Below are 15,570 nucleotides of genomic sequence, written 5' to 3'. Positions count from 1 at the left end.
TTTACGTGACTCATCCGATGACTTAGCAAGGCGAGGAACACTTTGATTTCTTGGGCTCTGATTTCTAGTGGGACTTACAAGCCAACTTGGAGCGAAATGATGAGCAACTGAAACAGCTCTGTGAACGGGTCCGGGACAGTCTATGCAAGAAAGAACTGAAGTGTTAAGGAGTCGACCGGCGTCAGGCGAGCAGGAGCTTCAGGCAGGGCTCACACACTGCTGTGGAAGACATGACAGTCCTCATAGGTCTTGGGAGTCATGACAGGCCCAAGCACTAAACATGAATCAGACAGGGGTTTGTCACAGACATCTGCCTGTGACCTTATAAATATATTATATTTATATATATTTTTAGATATTTATATACAGCTCTCCTGGCGGCGGTCGCCACTTATTTATAGTTAGGATCGTGTTTTAATAGAAAATGCCTTTTTTGTGCTGCTAATATCATTGGCACCGTTTGACGAATCTCCACAAAACATTCCAAAAGAGCGCTACCTTTTTACTAGTCTGTGCATTGAAAGTTTCAGGGTGATCCATCAACTTGGGGTAGAGAAAAAGGGGGGGTCCCAAAACATATTTTCCTCATTTGTTTTGCCATAGGAACTTTAGACACAGCTACAGCCCAAACCGTTGAATGTATTTACATCAAATTTGGCAGAAAGCTAGATCTTGGGCTACAAAGATTGTCTTTTTTTATCTTGGTGTACATCCTTTCAGTAGTTCGAGAAATTAAGGTTAAAAAAATCTGTATATATCAAGCCGTATATGATCCATGGAGCTGACAGATCCCATCCTGAGATATGATTGGCTGCCACCATCTCAACCAGGTAGTAGTGGCAGCCATCTTAGGACTCAGGACTATGAAAAAGACATAAGGGGGCAGGGAAGGGATACCCTGACCGCCTAGGCCTGGTGGTCAAATGTTTTTTTTTTGTTGTGTTTTTTATTTACATTTTGCTGCTAATTCATGGAAGAACTGTGAATCCTCAACAAAATGAAAACAAAACAAACAAAAAAAACAAGCACAGAGTCCCATGGTTGTTTTATTAAAAACCCAGGGGTGGGCCAGGGCCCTGGAGGTGGGCAGATATATTACTTGAGGGAAGGTCCCCCTCCCCACAGTTTCTTTATCAATAATTTCATTGGAAAAGTTGCTGTGATATAATTAATGATGTAATATGGGGGGTATTAGCAATGCATGGTGAGACAGCAAGTTATAATTACCATGGTTGGCTCCCCTTATTTGTCAATTTCAGCCCCAGGGAATTTGGTCCCCGGTGGCTTTTAGGTCGGGATGGGGATTGTGTGCCCCACTCATTAAAATATTGGCACTGGCAGATGGGGCCTTTTAGAGGCTTGGGAGTCTATGCTGACAACCCCCGATGATCGCCCACCTTACTTTTTGTTGCAGATTTGCAAATCCACCACGAATCTGTGGCAAAATATATTGAAAAAAAATAGAGGACCCTCTGATGCCTACAGGGTCAGGATATTCTACCCTGCACCCTACAGTTTATTTATTTAGGACAGAGTCCTAATATGGCTGTAGCAACATTGTTGTAAACCACCCCTAAACCCTAAAATTACCCTTACCACTCGATACCCCTACCCACTCCATAAAACTAAATTTGCTCTTAGCACCCTATATGCCTTCCCTCCCAGTAACCCTAAAAAAATACCCTTACCACTCTATACCCCCCTACCTTTAAATCCTAAAATTACCTGCAGCACTCTATACCCCTACCCACCCCTAAATTATATAATATATAATACATATTATAAAACATGTATTTTCTAATATCATCTCCTTTTTTTCCTTAGATGGAGTTCATTTAAGGTATATTCATTTTTGTGAGAACGCTGGCTTATATTTAGGGGAGAACAATGACTTTCAGGTTATGTGCAAAGATATTGAAATGACTATATATTAAGGTTTATGAATGGAGGCATATACTGACAACATTCCTTTTCAATGTAGGGCTGTCAAGCCCATGTACAAGTGAATGTTGAGATGTTGTAACATTTGCAATACTGCGGTTATGGATTAAATACCCTGAACTGATTAAGCCAGTTAACATAGCACACTAGAAAGCACATTGAGCACTTTTGATATGCTGTTGACAATCTGTGAATAGAAAGAAACTATTTCTTTGTTCAATTGTTATGTTAAATTGAAAATTACTGATTTAGATCTGTAAGTATTGGTAAATGACGTCATGTGAATCATATGGAGGCCTTTAAAATCTTACTGGATGTGACATGACTAGTGGAAACGAAGATGTTATTGTGTATGTGACGTTCGGTATTTTACCGGGTCAAAAGAAGCACAATTATATCATGCTCCTTTCCCCCCCGATATGCATACATGATTTGCATTGCATATAATGAGTAGAGAGTTTGTTTTTATTCCCAACTATGTTGAAATGGATAGGAAACTCTTGTGACTTTGTACGTGATATATTTATTGGAAATTTAAATGGTACTGTGAATGTGGCTCGAAGTACTTTACCAGGCCAAAAAAATCATGCACAAAATTATAAGTATACCATGTTAAATGTTCTAAGATACATATATATGTTGCACTTGGTTAAATAATGTGTAGGGAAACTACTGCTCTTTAACTATGTAACTCTGAATGTAACTCTGAATGTGGCCAAAATGGGGGCAGTCATATGCCTCTGTAAGACGGTGATCATCGGTCTAGTTCCTGACCAACAAAAGTTGATTTTAATTGGTTGGTGGTACCAGGGCGATGCCCCTTTAAATAGAAACTCTAGCTGCACAACTCTAAGGCCTGGTAGAAGGTTCTGGATGAAATGCATAGGCTATGTCCTTACTGCACGATACACTTGTTCGTTTAAAAACAACAAAAATATGAAATAAAAACAACTTTTACAATTCCGGAGTTGTGCCGCTTGCTGCTTGAATCAGGGGAATTTGATGCTGTGACTCGGGGCAGTGAGTGTCTTACTATATCTATCTATATATGTATATCTATATTTATATATCAAAAGAAAACCCTTTCAGGCATAGAGTGACGCATAAATTATGCAAAAAAGAAGGAGAGAACTCTGGGTAGTTTTCAAGTTTAGGTGGAAAGCAGCTCCTGTTAGAGTACTCTCAACACCAGCGACACTAGATCTGCTCACCTCAAATGTCTGTTTTTCTATCAAAGTCTTTAAGCATAGGATTAGCAAAGTGCATTGCACGCCGAGATAGAAAAGGACAAAGTCTTTTGCCATTTCTACAGTAAAGTCTTTCAGCATAGGACTAGCCAGTGCTGTCCTTGCCGAGCTGTGAAATGACAAAAGCCATTTATTCCTCCAGGCACAGTATTACAGCTTTGAATTGGTAAAATGCCAACTCAAGCCAACCTGAAATATGTAAAAGCAACCCCTGACACAGTGTTTCGCTCTAATTAGAGCTTTCAGAGAGGTATAGCTTTGTCCAGGCACAAGGGCTCACCCAGTATAAGCCAAAACAAAACCCTTTCAGGCATAGAGTGAAGCATACATTATGCAAAAAAGAAGGAGAACTCTGGGTAGTTCTCAAGTTTAGGTGGAAAGCAGCTCCTGTTAGAGCACTCTCAACACCAGCGACACTCTAGATCTGCTCATCTCGATGGTGTTGAGAGTGATGAGGGCCAGATAGGCTGCAACTGATCTGGAATTGCTTGCGTTTCTACTTAGAGGGGGGCGTGGCTTGACAATTCGAACTGGCTGGTCTCTGTGTACAGTAATGCTGCCCAGTGCAAATGGGCATTTTGCCTTCATGCTTATTCACAGAGTAGAAATAGTAAGGGGGCTGGTTTTACACATGGAAAATAACACTATAGCACTGGTGTGAAATACTAGAAGCAGAAAAACAGCAGTGTTGGTTGAAGAAAAACAGGACCAAAAACGCCAAAAGACAAAGAGCTGAAGAGAAGTACACAGAGAGGTGATTTGATTGGGAGGGGAAAAGTGGCATGGAGGTATCCCTCCTAGCTGATTACAAGGGGAAATGTGCCTTAAATAGGCATTCGTCATAACCAATTTGTTACAGTTGCATCATCATACTGACTAAGGCTATTATCCTCCTTGACCTAAGTGCCGCCTTCGACACTGTAAATCATAACATCTTACTGCGCATACTTACCAATCTAGGAGTCTCAACGAAAGCAATCACTTGGTTTGAATCTTTGTCTGATCGCTCCTTCCAAGTCTTTGAGGGCGAAATCAACTCCCCCAGCAACCTCTTGGCTGCGGTGTGCCGCAGGGATCTTCTCTGAGCCCTACGCTCTTCAATATTTACATGAGCCCCCTAGCTGAGATTGCCTGCCCCTTCGGGATAAAAATCATCACCTATGCGGACGATACTCAGCTAGTGGTGGCCCTAAATGCAAATGCTACTTACCAGTATGCATCTGTTCTTGGCATGTAGGGCTGCTGACATTCATATCTGTGCATAGATCGCCGCCTAGTGTTGGGTCCGGATGATTGCACATTGTTGTCCTGGAAGAGTCTTAGAAGTATCACGAGATAGGTGGCTCCTCCCCTGGACTACAGTGCGCATGGGCATCGCCTCCATCCCCAGATTGTTTTTAGCCATTGGCAGAGATGGAGTGAAGTATGTGAGTGATGACCATGCTATGAGCATATATATATATGAATACTGCAGCTGCTACAGGCGCCGGGGAGGAGGGTGGGCGATATGAATGTCAGCAGCCCTACATGCCAAGAACAGATGCATACTGGTAAGTAGCATTTGCAGTTCGAGGCATGTGGGCTGCTGAATTCATATCTGTACATAGAATACATAGCAGTCCCTCCATTAGCGGCGGCCGCCCGTGCCAGCTGCAGCAGTCTGAAAAAGTGTTTTGAGAACAGCCTGACCAACAGCTGCCTGCTGTTTGGAGTGCACGTCTACACAGTAATGCTTAGTGAAAGTATGTGTGGTAGACCATGTGGCTGCTCTACAAATATCTTCTAAGGGAATGTTACCTAGGAAAGCCATAGAGGCCCCCAACTTCCTGGTGGAGTGGGCTCTTGGTGGGATAGTGAGAGTGCGTTTAGCTTTAGCGTAACAGATTTGAATGCATTTCACGATCCACCTAGCGATCCCAGCTTTGGAGATAGCGTTTCCCTTGTGGTGTGTGGCAAAAGCAACGAAAAGCTGCTTGGTTTTGCGAAAATCTTTTGTCCTGTCCACGTAGTACATCAAGGCTCTTTTAACGTCAAGGGTGTGGAGCATCCGCTCCGCCAGCGTCTCTGGGTTTTGGAAAAACACCGGCAACTCAATTGTCTGGTTCATATGGAATTGAGATACAACCTTGGGTAAGAATTTAGGGTTAGTGCGGAGCACAACCCTGTTAGCATGTACTTGGAAGAAAGGTTCTTGGATGGTGAGCGCCTGCAACTCGCTAACCCTCCGTAGCGATGTAATTGCTACTAAGAAAGCAACCTTCCAAGTCAGAAACTGAAGCTCACAAGAGTGCAGTGGCTCGAAGGGAGGACCCATCAGTCTTGTAAGAACCACATTGAGGTTCCATTCTGGAGCTGGTGGGGTCCTTGGTGGAATGACTCTCTTGAGTCCTTCCAGAAAAGCCTTGATAGCAGGGACCTTAAAAAGTGACAGGTGTTGCCTATTCTGGAGGTATTCTGCCATAGCAGACAGGTGAATGCGGATGGAAGAGTATGCCAAATTGCATTGATACAGGTGGAACAGGTAACAAATGATGTTTTGAATGGAAGCATCTAGCGGGTCAATATCGTGGTTAACACAGTAAATGACAAACCTCTTCCATTTAGCCGCATAACAAGCTCTAGTAGTGGGCTTCCTTGCCTCCCGAATGATGTTCATGCAATCGGGAGGAAGATTGAGGTAGCCAAACTCTAGGACTTCAGGAGCCAGATCGCCAGGTTGAGCTGTTGCGGATCTGGGTGCTGAATGTCGCCATGGCTCTGCGTCAGAAGGCTGGGAGTGAGATGAAGCCTTTGATGCGGTACCACGGAGAGTTCCAGAAACGTGGTGTACCACGGTTGGCGAGCCCACGTTGGAGCAACCAGGATGAGAGTCATCGAGTGCTGCCTGAGCTTGCGTGCCACCAGCGGTATCAGAGGTGCTGGGGGAAAAGCGTACGCAAATCTGCCTGACCAGTTCATCCACATCGCATTGCCCTGTGATTGCGGGTGTGGGAACCTGGCGGCGAAGCTTTGGCATTTTGCGTTCTCCTTTGTGGCGAACAGGTCTATCTCTGGATGACCCCACCTTTGGAAGTACGGTTGGAGTACTGATGGATGTATCTCCCACTCGTGCATTTGATGGCTGTGCCTGCTGAGCAGGTCCGCCATCTGGTTGTCCTTGCCCGGGAGATGCTCTGCCATGAGGAAGATGTTCCTCTGAATGGCCCACTTCCACATGCTCTGAGCCAGATGAGACAGCTGCGGAGAGTGTGTGCCTCCCTGCTTCTGAATGTAGTACATGGCTGTCATGTTGTCCGTCCGGATCAACACGACCTTGTTGCACAGATGTACTTTGAACGCCTTCAAGGCCGTGAAGATTGCCATCAGTTCCAACACATTGATGTGCATCTTCCTTTGCTGTAGTGTCCATAGTCCCTGCACTGTGTAGTGGAGTACATGCGCTCCCCATCCCTGGAGAGAAGCATCCGTCGTCAGGATAATCTGTGGCACAGGCTCTTGGAATGGTCGGCCCTTGCAAAGGTTTTGTGGATTCCACCAATGCAGAGAGTTGTATGCCCGACCGCTCACCAACACTAGGTCTGTCAGTTGCCCATGAGCCTGAGTTCACTGACGTGCTAGGCACTCCTGAAGCGGACGCATATGTAGTCTCGCGTGCGGGACAATGGAGATGCAGGAGGCCATCATGCCTATCAACTGCATGCACACTTTCGCTGGAAGCGAGTGTTGAGGTCTGAATCGTTGGATCAGCGTTTGGATACTGGCGATTCTCACTGAATTTGGCTGCGCAGTGGCTGCCAGAGTGTTTATTGTCGCGCCCAGATACTGTCGTACATGGGCGGGCTGGAGATGGGATTTCGGGTAGTTCAGAGAGAATCCCAGATCGTGCAGGAGATGAATGGTGCGGGACACGTGGTCGGCGCACTGCTGTTCTGTTTTTGCCTGAATGAGCCAGTCGTCCAGGTAAGGGTAGACGTGGACGTTCTGGCGCCGTAGATGCGCCGCCACAGTCGCCAGGCACTTTGTAAAGACCCTTGGCGCTGTGGTGACCCCGAACGGCAGAACCTCCACTGGTAGTGCTGGTCTTGAATCGTGAATCTGAGATACTTCCTGTGGGAAGGATGCAGGGGGATATGAAAGTATGCATCTTTTAGATCCAACGTAGCCAGGAAGTCCCCCTGTTGAAGCAGAGGGAGTACCTGCTGCAACGTGAGCATATGGAAATGCTCCGAGAGAATGTACCAGTTGAGGGGCCTGAGGTCCAGGATGGGCCATAGGGATCCGTCCTTTTTGGGGATTAGAAAGTACAGAGAGTAAACTCCTGTACCCCTTTCTTGCAGTGGGACGAGCTCTATTGCCCCTTTTTGCAGCATGACCTGAACTTCCTGCTGCAACAAGTGCAAGTGCTCGCCGGACATAGGACGGCTTCTTGGAGGTATGTTTGGTGGAGTGGAAGTAAGTTCCAGACAGTAACCGTACTGGATAAGAGACTTGACCCACCTGTCCGTGGTGATGGATTTCCCGTGGGCAGGAACTGCTGGAGTCTCCCCCCGACCGGTGTTGTGTGGTCGGGGGGCAGTGACAAGGCGTCACTGCTTGTTGGCGGTGGTGGACCTGGAGCTGTTGTTTCCACGTCCCCTGCCTTTGATGTTGTTGCCTCTGTAGCCACCTCTACCCTTGTTGGTGTATGAGGTTTGGGTATTACTTTTATAATACTGTGTGGACTGCGATGCCTGACCCCTTGAGGTGCCTCTGGTATTGGAGCGGCGAAAGGAACCACCCCGAAACTGCTGAGACTGGAGGGCCCCCATAGACTTAGCAGTGTCTGTGTCTTTCTTCATTTTTTCCAGTGTCGCATCCACCTCAGGGCCGAACAGGTGGTCAGGATTAACTGTTTGGTTCAGGATGGTTGTTTGTATATCCGGTTTGAAACCTGATATCCTAAGCCATGCATGTCTTCTCAGCAACACACTAGTGTTGATTGCCCTGGAGGCTGTGTCAGCCACGTCCAGCGCACATTTGATGGAAGCGTTTGTGATGAGCTTTCCTTCCTGAATTAACATTTCCCCTGCCTCCTTGTACTGGTCAGGCAAGTGTTGCAGCAGTGTTTCTAGGGTGTCATAATGAGCCCTATCGTAGCGTGCAAGTAGGGCCTGCGTGTTTGAGATACGCCAAATATTAGCTGCCTGTGCAGCAATCCGTTTCCCTGAGGCCTCAAATATTTTAGACTCTTTGTCTGGGGGAGGAGCGTCACCAGTGGTCTGCGAGTTCGCCCTCTTGCGTGCGTTGGATACCACCAACGAGTCCAGTGGCAAGTGTCCCTTGATGTATGTTGGATCCGAGGGCGCTGCCTTATATTTTTTGTCAATGCGAGGATTGATGACACGCGCCCGGGTGGGCTCTTTGAAGACCTCAGTCGCGTGCTTTAGCACCCCCTTGAGCATTGGCAATGTCTTGACTGACTTTTCAGCCACTGAGAAAGTGTCAAACAAAAAGTCCACATCCACAGGATCTGAGTGCAGCTCGACCTCATGGTTAGCTGCAGCTCGCTCAATCAAAGCGTTGAAGGCTGCCGAGTCCTCCGTCGGTGAGGTCTTTGCAGCAAAGAGCTGCGGTTCCTGACCCGATTGCGGGTCGTCCGGGTCGCCTCCGGCAGACCAAGGCTCATGTTCCTCCTCCGGATCCGAGTACGCCGGATAGTTGTACTCGACCTCCTCATCGTCACCATCCCCTGCGTTGGAACGCGTTGGCGAATGTTCTAAAGCTTGTGGAGAGGCAGGCTCGATCGGGGCCGAAGTACCCGCAGAATCCGTCTTATTTTTGAGAGGAATACGAAAATGTTCCAACACCGGCTCCGTGGTGATTTTCCTTTTGAGGAGAGACAGTTTTCCGGTATTGGCGTCGATGATGACCTCTCGACGCTCTTCCTCTGCAAGCGGCTGGAGCCGAGGCTTCGCCACCACCAGTGCCGCTTCGGGCGTCGACACATGCTTCGAGGGCACACCTGCCCCATGCTTCGGAGCGAAAGCCTTCCGCGCCGACTTCGGCGGCAGGGTGAAGCGGATAGGCGTTTGCGCCTTCGTGGGCTTTGTTGTGTGCTTCGGCACCACATCCCCTGGTTCGGGAACCACAGCGTCCTTCCGAATCCGTTGCAGGGACTCCGCGACCTTCTTCGTCAAGGCCGTGGAGGGCTTGACCGGCTCGAGCGATCTCCCCGAGTCGGGAGTCGGGTCGGCGAGAGGCAATGTCTTCGGAGCCGACACTTCACGGACCCTGTCCCCGACGGGCGGAGCCGTGGAATCGCCTTGACGCTTCTTCGAAGCTTTCTTCGGGTCATCGACCTCGACCATCTTCGGCGCTGACGCGGCAGCGTCGGTCGACTTCGTCTTCGGCGTCGATCCCGAGGCCTTCGGGTCGGCCATCTTGGCACGGCTCTTCAGGTCGGCCATTTTGAATTTTTTGGAAGACGACTCCTCCAGAGCCTTCTGCACCAGTGCAGCTTTCACTTTTGGTTTCGAAACCGGAGGAGTGGATCCCAATGGCTTCACTTTCGTTTTTGTTAACGGGAGTGGCGCCTTAGAAATGTCCGTGACCGGGCCCGGAGGCGGGGCTGCTGGACTAGTAACGAGGTCTTGGGTAAGGCCCGAAGGCGATCCCTCGACCTGGGCCGCATGAAGGGGATTGACCCCTGAGTCAGTCTGGGGACGCTCTTCCTCCGAGCTGTCCCCCAGGGTGGCAATTGCCCCATCGTCGTCCCCTACCTCGTCGCCGGCTTCGTCAAAGTCCTCGCCTCCCGCGTCATAGGCATCCCCCTCAGACGCGGGGCTAGATTCCGAAACCCGCATGACATCGTCGTCTTCAACAGATTCTTCGAAGATGTCGTCCGGCGGGGGCGCCGAGGTTGCCGATAACTGGGCCTGGAGTCTAGCGGCCCGACGAATCTTGAGAGTCTTCTTGCACCGGAACTTCGAGCAGGCCATACACCTGGCCTCATCATGGTCCGGTGACAAACATTTGTTGCACACAGGGTGCACATCGAGGTGTGAATACTTGGAGGTGCACACCGGGCACCTTTTGAACGGAGTCCGTTCCATGTCTGGAGCGTCGAGTAGGCCCGTCCGCGCCGAGAGCACGCGGATGGGTAGCAAGAGTTCGGAGCTGAGAACAGACAAAACCCGAACGAAACGATACCGACGCCCAGCCTAAAGACCTTTTGGTCTCGAGTTAGAAAAGTTTTACAACTATCGATTCCGACAGAGGGAACCGAAACACATCCGAACCCAATGGCGGAAAAAAACAATCTGGGGATGGAGGCGATGCCCATGCGCACTGTAGTCCAGGGGAGGAGCCACCTATCTCGTGATACTTCGAAGACTCTTCCAGGACAACAATGTGCAATCATCCGGACCCAACACTAGGCGGCGATCTATGCACAGATATGAATTCAGCAGCCCACATGCCTCGAACCCAACTTCACACTGGGCCCAACAACCTGAGGGATTGCTTAGAAGCGGTGATCTCATGGATGACATCGTCCTGTCTCAAACTAAACGGAGACAAGACCGAGCTGACAAGACCGAGCCCACAGCCAGACTACTGCCTGCATTGATCAGTAACTGATTACCCTCGCTGTGCTAGATTGCCATATTACGCTTGAAATACCTGCTCAATTGTGCTGCGCTGCCTTGCCTATTTCACGATCACTTATTTGCATATTAGCGTGGGCCTAGTCTGCCAAAGCGCGCTGCAACGCTCTGCTGAATTGTGCTGCCTGTATTTTGGATTTGTGCCTTGTGCCGGTTCCACTGCCATTGACATCACGTATTTTTCACAGTGTGCCCCAACCCGGTTTCGCTTTTGGGCTGACTGCCATTTTGTTTTGTTGTTGTTGTTTGTGCCTCCCTGCCCGGCTCTCCACCCTGCTCCCGCATTCCAGCTGCTCCTCCCTCGCCCCTCCCCTCCACTATCCTTATATGACCGATGCATTCGAGCGCAGCGGTCACGCGCAGCGGTCGCGCCCCCATGCGGGCCGAAGGTGCGCCAAAGGTAAGCCCGTGTACGCCCGTCCGTGCCTGGACCGCGCCCAGCGCCAGACCCCCTGTTCCCCGCAATTCCCATTCCACCCGATTTACCTATGACGCTGCTACCCTCTCAGCCCAGAACCCCAGCCGACTCCCTAACTGCTACCAAGCCGCCCCAGGTCACACCCATGGACCCTTCACCTGCCACTCCTACCAGTTCGACTGCACCAGGACCCACACCAAATCCACTAATTCCAAACAGAGCTCAGACACTAACCACCTGAAGTGCATCCTGATCAACACCCGCTCAGTCCACAGACACTCCATTGAACTTTGGAACCTACTCGACACTACATCGCCAGACGTCGCCTTCCTCACAGAAACATGGATGAATACCTCATCAGCGCCCGACATCGCCATAGCCATCCCAGAAACCTACAAGATCATCCGAAAAGATCGCACCAACCAAACAGGAGGAGGCATCGCCATCGTCCATAAGAACACCATCCGCATCACGACCAGTTCTGATGATAACCTCGCTTCCGCCGAACACCTCCACTTCCAGATTCACACCGACCACAAAACCACACTCAGAGGCACCCTCATCTACAGACCACCAGGACCCCGCACACAATTCAGCAAAGACATCGCTGACTTCATCAGCCCACATGCCCTCCCCTCCGAGAACTACATTCTACTGGGAGACCTCAACTTCCAACTGGAAAGGAAAAACGACAACAACACCACCACCCTTCTGGATAACCTGGCCAATCTAGGACTCAAACAACTTGTAGACACCCCCACCCACTACGCCGGACACACACTCGACCCTATCTTCATCTCCAGCAAGCACATCTCCTTCGATCACACCACAGCTCTCCATTGGACGGACCACAGCTGCGTTCACTTCTACTACAAAAAGTCGACGACCCACAACCCCCCACAACCCATCCCTCGAAGAAATTGGAACACAATAACCACCGAACAACCCTTCACATCGCTTCACCAAAACCCCCCCACCAAATCATCGGACCCAAACCAAGCAGCCACTAACCTCACCCAATGGATCACCCATAGCGCCGACGAACTTGCACCTTTGAAAAACCATCGAATCAAGCAAGGTAGCAAAAAAGCCCCCTGGTTCAACGATGACCTTAAGAAATCCAAGAAGCTCTGTCGTACTCTTGAGAAAATCTGGAGAAAAAACCCAACCTCTGAGAACCTAGCCACCTTCAAGAATGCCACCCGCAAACACCACCAACTAATCCGATCCACCAAGAAATCAGCATTCAAGGATCGACTTGACAACAATGCACAAAACAGCAAAGAACTATTCAGCCTTGTCAAAGAATTTACTAACCCCCACCGCCGGCACCAATGACATTTCTCCCTCCCAAGACGTTTGCGACTCACTATCCTCATTCTACCATAACAAAATCGCCGAAATACATAGCAGCTTTGAAAACCAGTCCGATGACATGTCCACTCCACCCATTCCTGAACCAACACCGCCCGCTAACAACCTTTGCGCCTGGAACCCAATCACCACCGAAGACACCATCTGCCTGATGAATTCCATCCACTCAGGATCGCCAACCGACCCATGTCCCCACCACATTTTCAACAAAGCAGGCTCCATCATCGCACCTCATCTCCGCGATATCATCAACTATTCCTTCAACTCCGCTACCTTCCCGGAAATCTGGAAACATGCCGAACTCAGCGCCCTTCTGAAGAAACCCACAGCAGACCCCTCCGAACTTAAGAACTACCGCCCCATCTCGCTCATCCCATTCCCAGCCAAAGTCATTGAGAAAGCCGTCAATAGTCAACTCGCCGACTTCCTCGAATCCAACAAATCCCTCGACCCCTCACAGAACGGCTTTCAGGCCAAACACAGCACCGAAACCGCCCTCATCGCAGCAACAGACGACATTCGAACACTACTGGACAACGGAGAAACAGTTGCCCTCATCTTACTCGACTTAGCAACATCGGAATACAACGAAAAGCATTGGAATGGATCATATCGTTCCTTGCCGGAAGAACCCAGAGAGTCCGCCTTCCCCCCTTCAAATCAGAGGCCACCGAAGTCATTTGCGGCGTACCACAAGGATCATCACTCAGTCCCACCCTCGCTTGCATCACACGCCAACACAACCTCAACATCATCTCCTATGCAGACGACACCCAGCTGATCCTCTCCCTCACCAAAGACCCGAACAACGCCAAAACCAACCTACACGAAGGAATGAAAGAAGTAGCCGAGTGGATGAAGAACAGGCGTTTAAAACTGAACTCGGACAAAACGGAAGTCCTCATCTTAGGATCATCCCCCTCCGCCTGGGACGACTCATGATGGCCACCAGCCCTGGGAACTGCACCCACACCAACGGATCACGCACGTAACCTGGGCTTCATCCTGGACTCCTCCCTCTCGATGACCAGACAAGCCAATGCCGTCTCATCATCCTGCTTCAACATCCTACGCATGCTCAAAAAAGTCTTCCGTTGGATCCCCACTGAAACAAGAAAGACTGTCACTCACGCACTGGTCACCAGCCGGCTGGATTACGGAAACACCCTTTACGCCGGAACCACAGCCAAACTACAGAAAAAACGTCAACGCATCAGCCAGACTCATACTGGACATACCTCGCCAAGCGCACATTTCCGGTCATCTAAAAGATCTCCACTGGCTCCCCGTCAACAAGAGAATAACGTTCCGTCTCCTCACCCACACACACAAAGCCCTCTATGACCTAGGACCCGAATGCCTCAACACGAGACTGTCCTTCTACACCCCAACCCGCCAACTACGATCATCCAATCAAGCCCTCGCCGCAATTCCGCGCATCCACAGATCCACCATGGGCGGTAGATCCTTCTCCTACTTAGCGGCCAAGACCTGGAATTCCCTCCCCACCCACCTCCGCCTTACTCAGAACCACCTCTCCTTCAGAAAGCAACTAAAAACCTGGATATTCGATAAGTAATTGCACCCGCCTCCCAAGCGCCTTGAGACCCTCTGGGTGAGTAGTGCGCTATACAAATTTCTGAACTTGAACTAGCTGATGCGCCTTGGTAACTACCCCAATCCTACAATTGACTCCCTGTGGCCTTCCTGCCTTTGACCCGCCCCCATTCCCAAGGACACAATCAAGGGCCTGGGCATCTGGCTGGATAAGTCTTTCAATTTTAACTACCAAGCAGCCAAACTTTCAGCCACCTGCTTCGGTATACTTAGGCTCATCCGGAAAATCCTCCCCTTGCTATCCTTCAAGGCTAGGCAGATTATGATCCAGGGTCTCATTCGGTCATGCTTGGACTTTGGGAATGCCTTCTACTTAGGGGCCCACCAGGCCACCCTAAGCAAGCTCCATGTCCCCCAGAACTGTGCAGCACGAACCCTCCTTCAGATCCTCCTTCGCCTCCCTGTCAAAACCGAACTTAAGAATCTTCATTGGCTCCCAGTCAGGAAAATAATTGAGTTTAAGGGCCTGTGTATCGCTCACCGTGCCTTCTGGAAAACGGGCGCCACCATTAATCATTCTCTGATCACCCCTTACCACCCCAATAGACAGCTCAGATCAGCCTCCTCCTTCCTTGTCACAGTACCCAGGATCAAGAGAGACAGATGTGGGGGCCGATTGTTCTCCTATAACTCGGCCAAACTCTGGAACTCTCTTCCCCTCCACTTGCGATCAGAGCCCAAACTACTGTCTTTCCGAAAAAAGCAAAAAACCCTGCTGTTCAACAAATCAGACTAGGTCCCTACCGTTCATCCACACGCATTTGTCTTCAGCGTTAGGACGCCTCAGGGTAGCTATCGCGCTATACAAATTATCTTTTAATCTCATTTCATTTCACTAACACCACAGTCGCATAGATGCCTTTCCTTCCACATACAGGGTGAATTGTTGGTTGTAATATCATTATGTCAGTGCAGTCAGAAGTTATTAAAATACGTTATCTCACTGTCGGATGTGTAGATAAGTGAACTAGTGTAGCAGAATTGTGAAGGTAAATATTTTTTGCATGCAACTGCTTCAAACTTTTGTAGCACAGAATGTAAGGGGGTGAGGTTCAAAAACTTATTGTAGGGATGAGTTATTTGTCAAAGTAATCCTGCACATCTGTTCCTGTTCAAGGGTCTGCACTTACGAGGAATGGTCTATCCAGGTTACAGTGCAGAAGATTTGGTGATGTGATTGCTATGTTGTGTAATGGTGGATTATGCTATTTCTTTTGCATAGATCAAAATGTGCCATTGGTATGCCACAGGAGCACTTTTGGCACTTTGATGGTGACAAACCAAATGGCCCGAGGTTTCCATTAAATTCCACAGTCTGATTCAGCTTGAG

General features: G+C 49.3%; 1 protein-coding gene across 1 annotated transcript in view; it reads right to left on the bottom strand.

The window, feature by feature from the left end:
- Positions 1-15,570, bottom strand: part of DCAF13 (DDB1 and CUL4 associated factor 13) — a 272,700-nt gene that overhangs the window by 165,626 nt on the left and 91,504 nt on the right. The window lies entirely within an intron of this gene.

Source organism: Lissotriton vulgaris, chromosome 4_1 (assembly GCF_964263255.1).
Source record: "Lissotriton vulgaris chromosome 4_1, aLisVul1.2, whole genome shotgun sequence".
Classification (NCBI taxonomy): Eukaryota; Metazoa; Chordata; class Amphibia; order Caudata; family Salamandridae; genus Lissotriton; species Lissotriton vulgaris.
The sequence above is the reverse complement of the archived record's forward strand: the minus strand, read 5'-3'. Positions and strand labels throughout refer to the sequence as shown.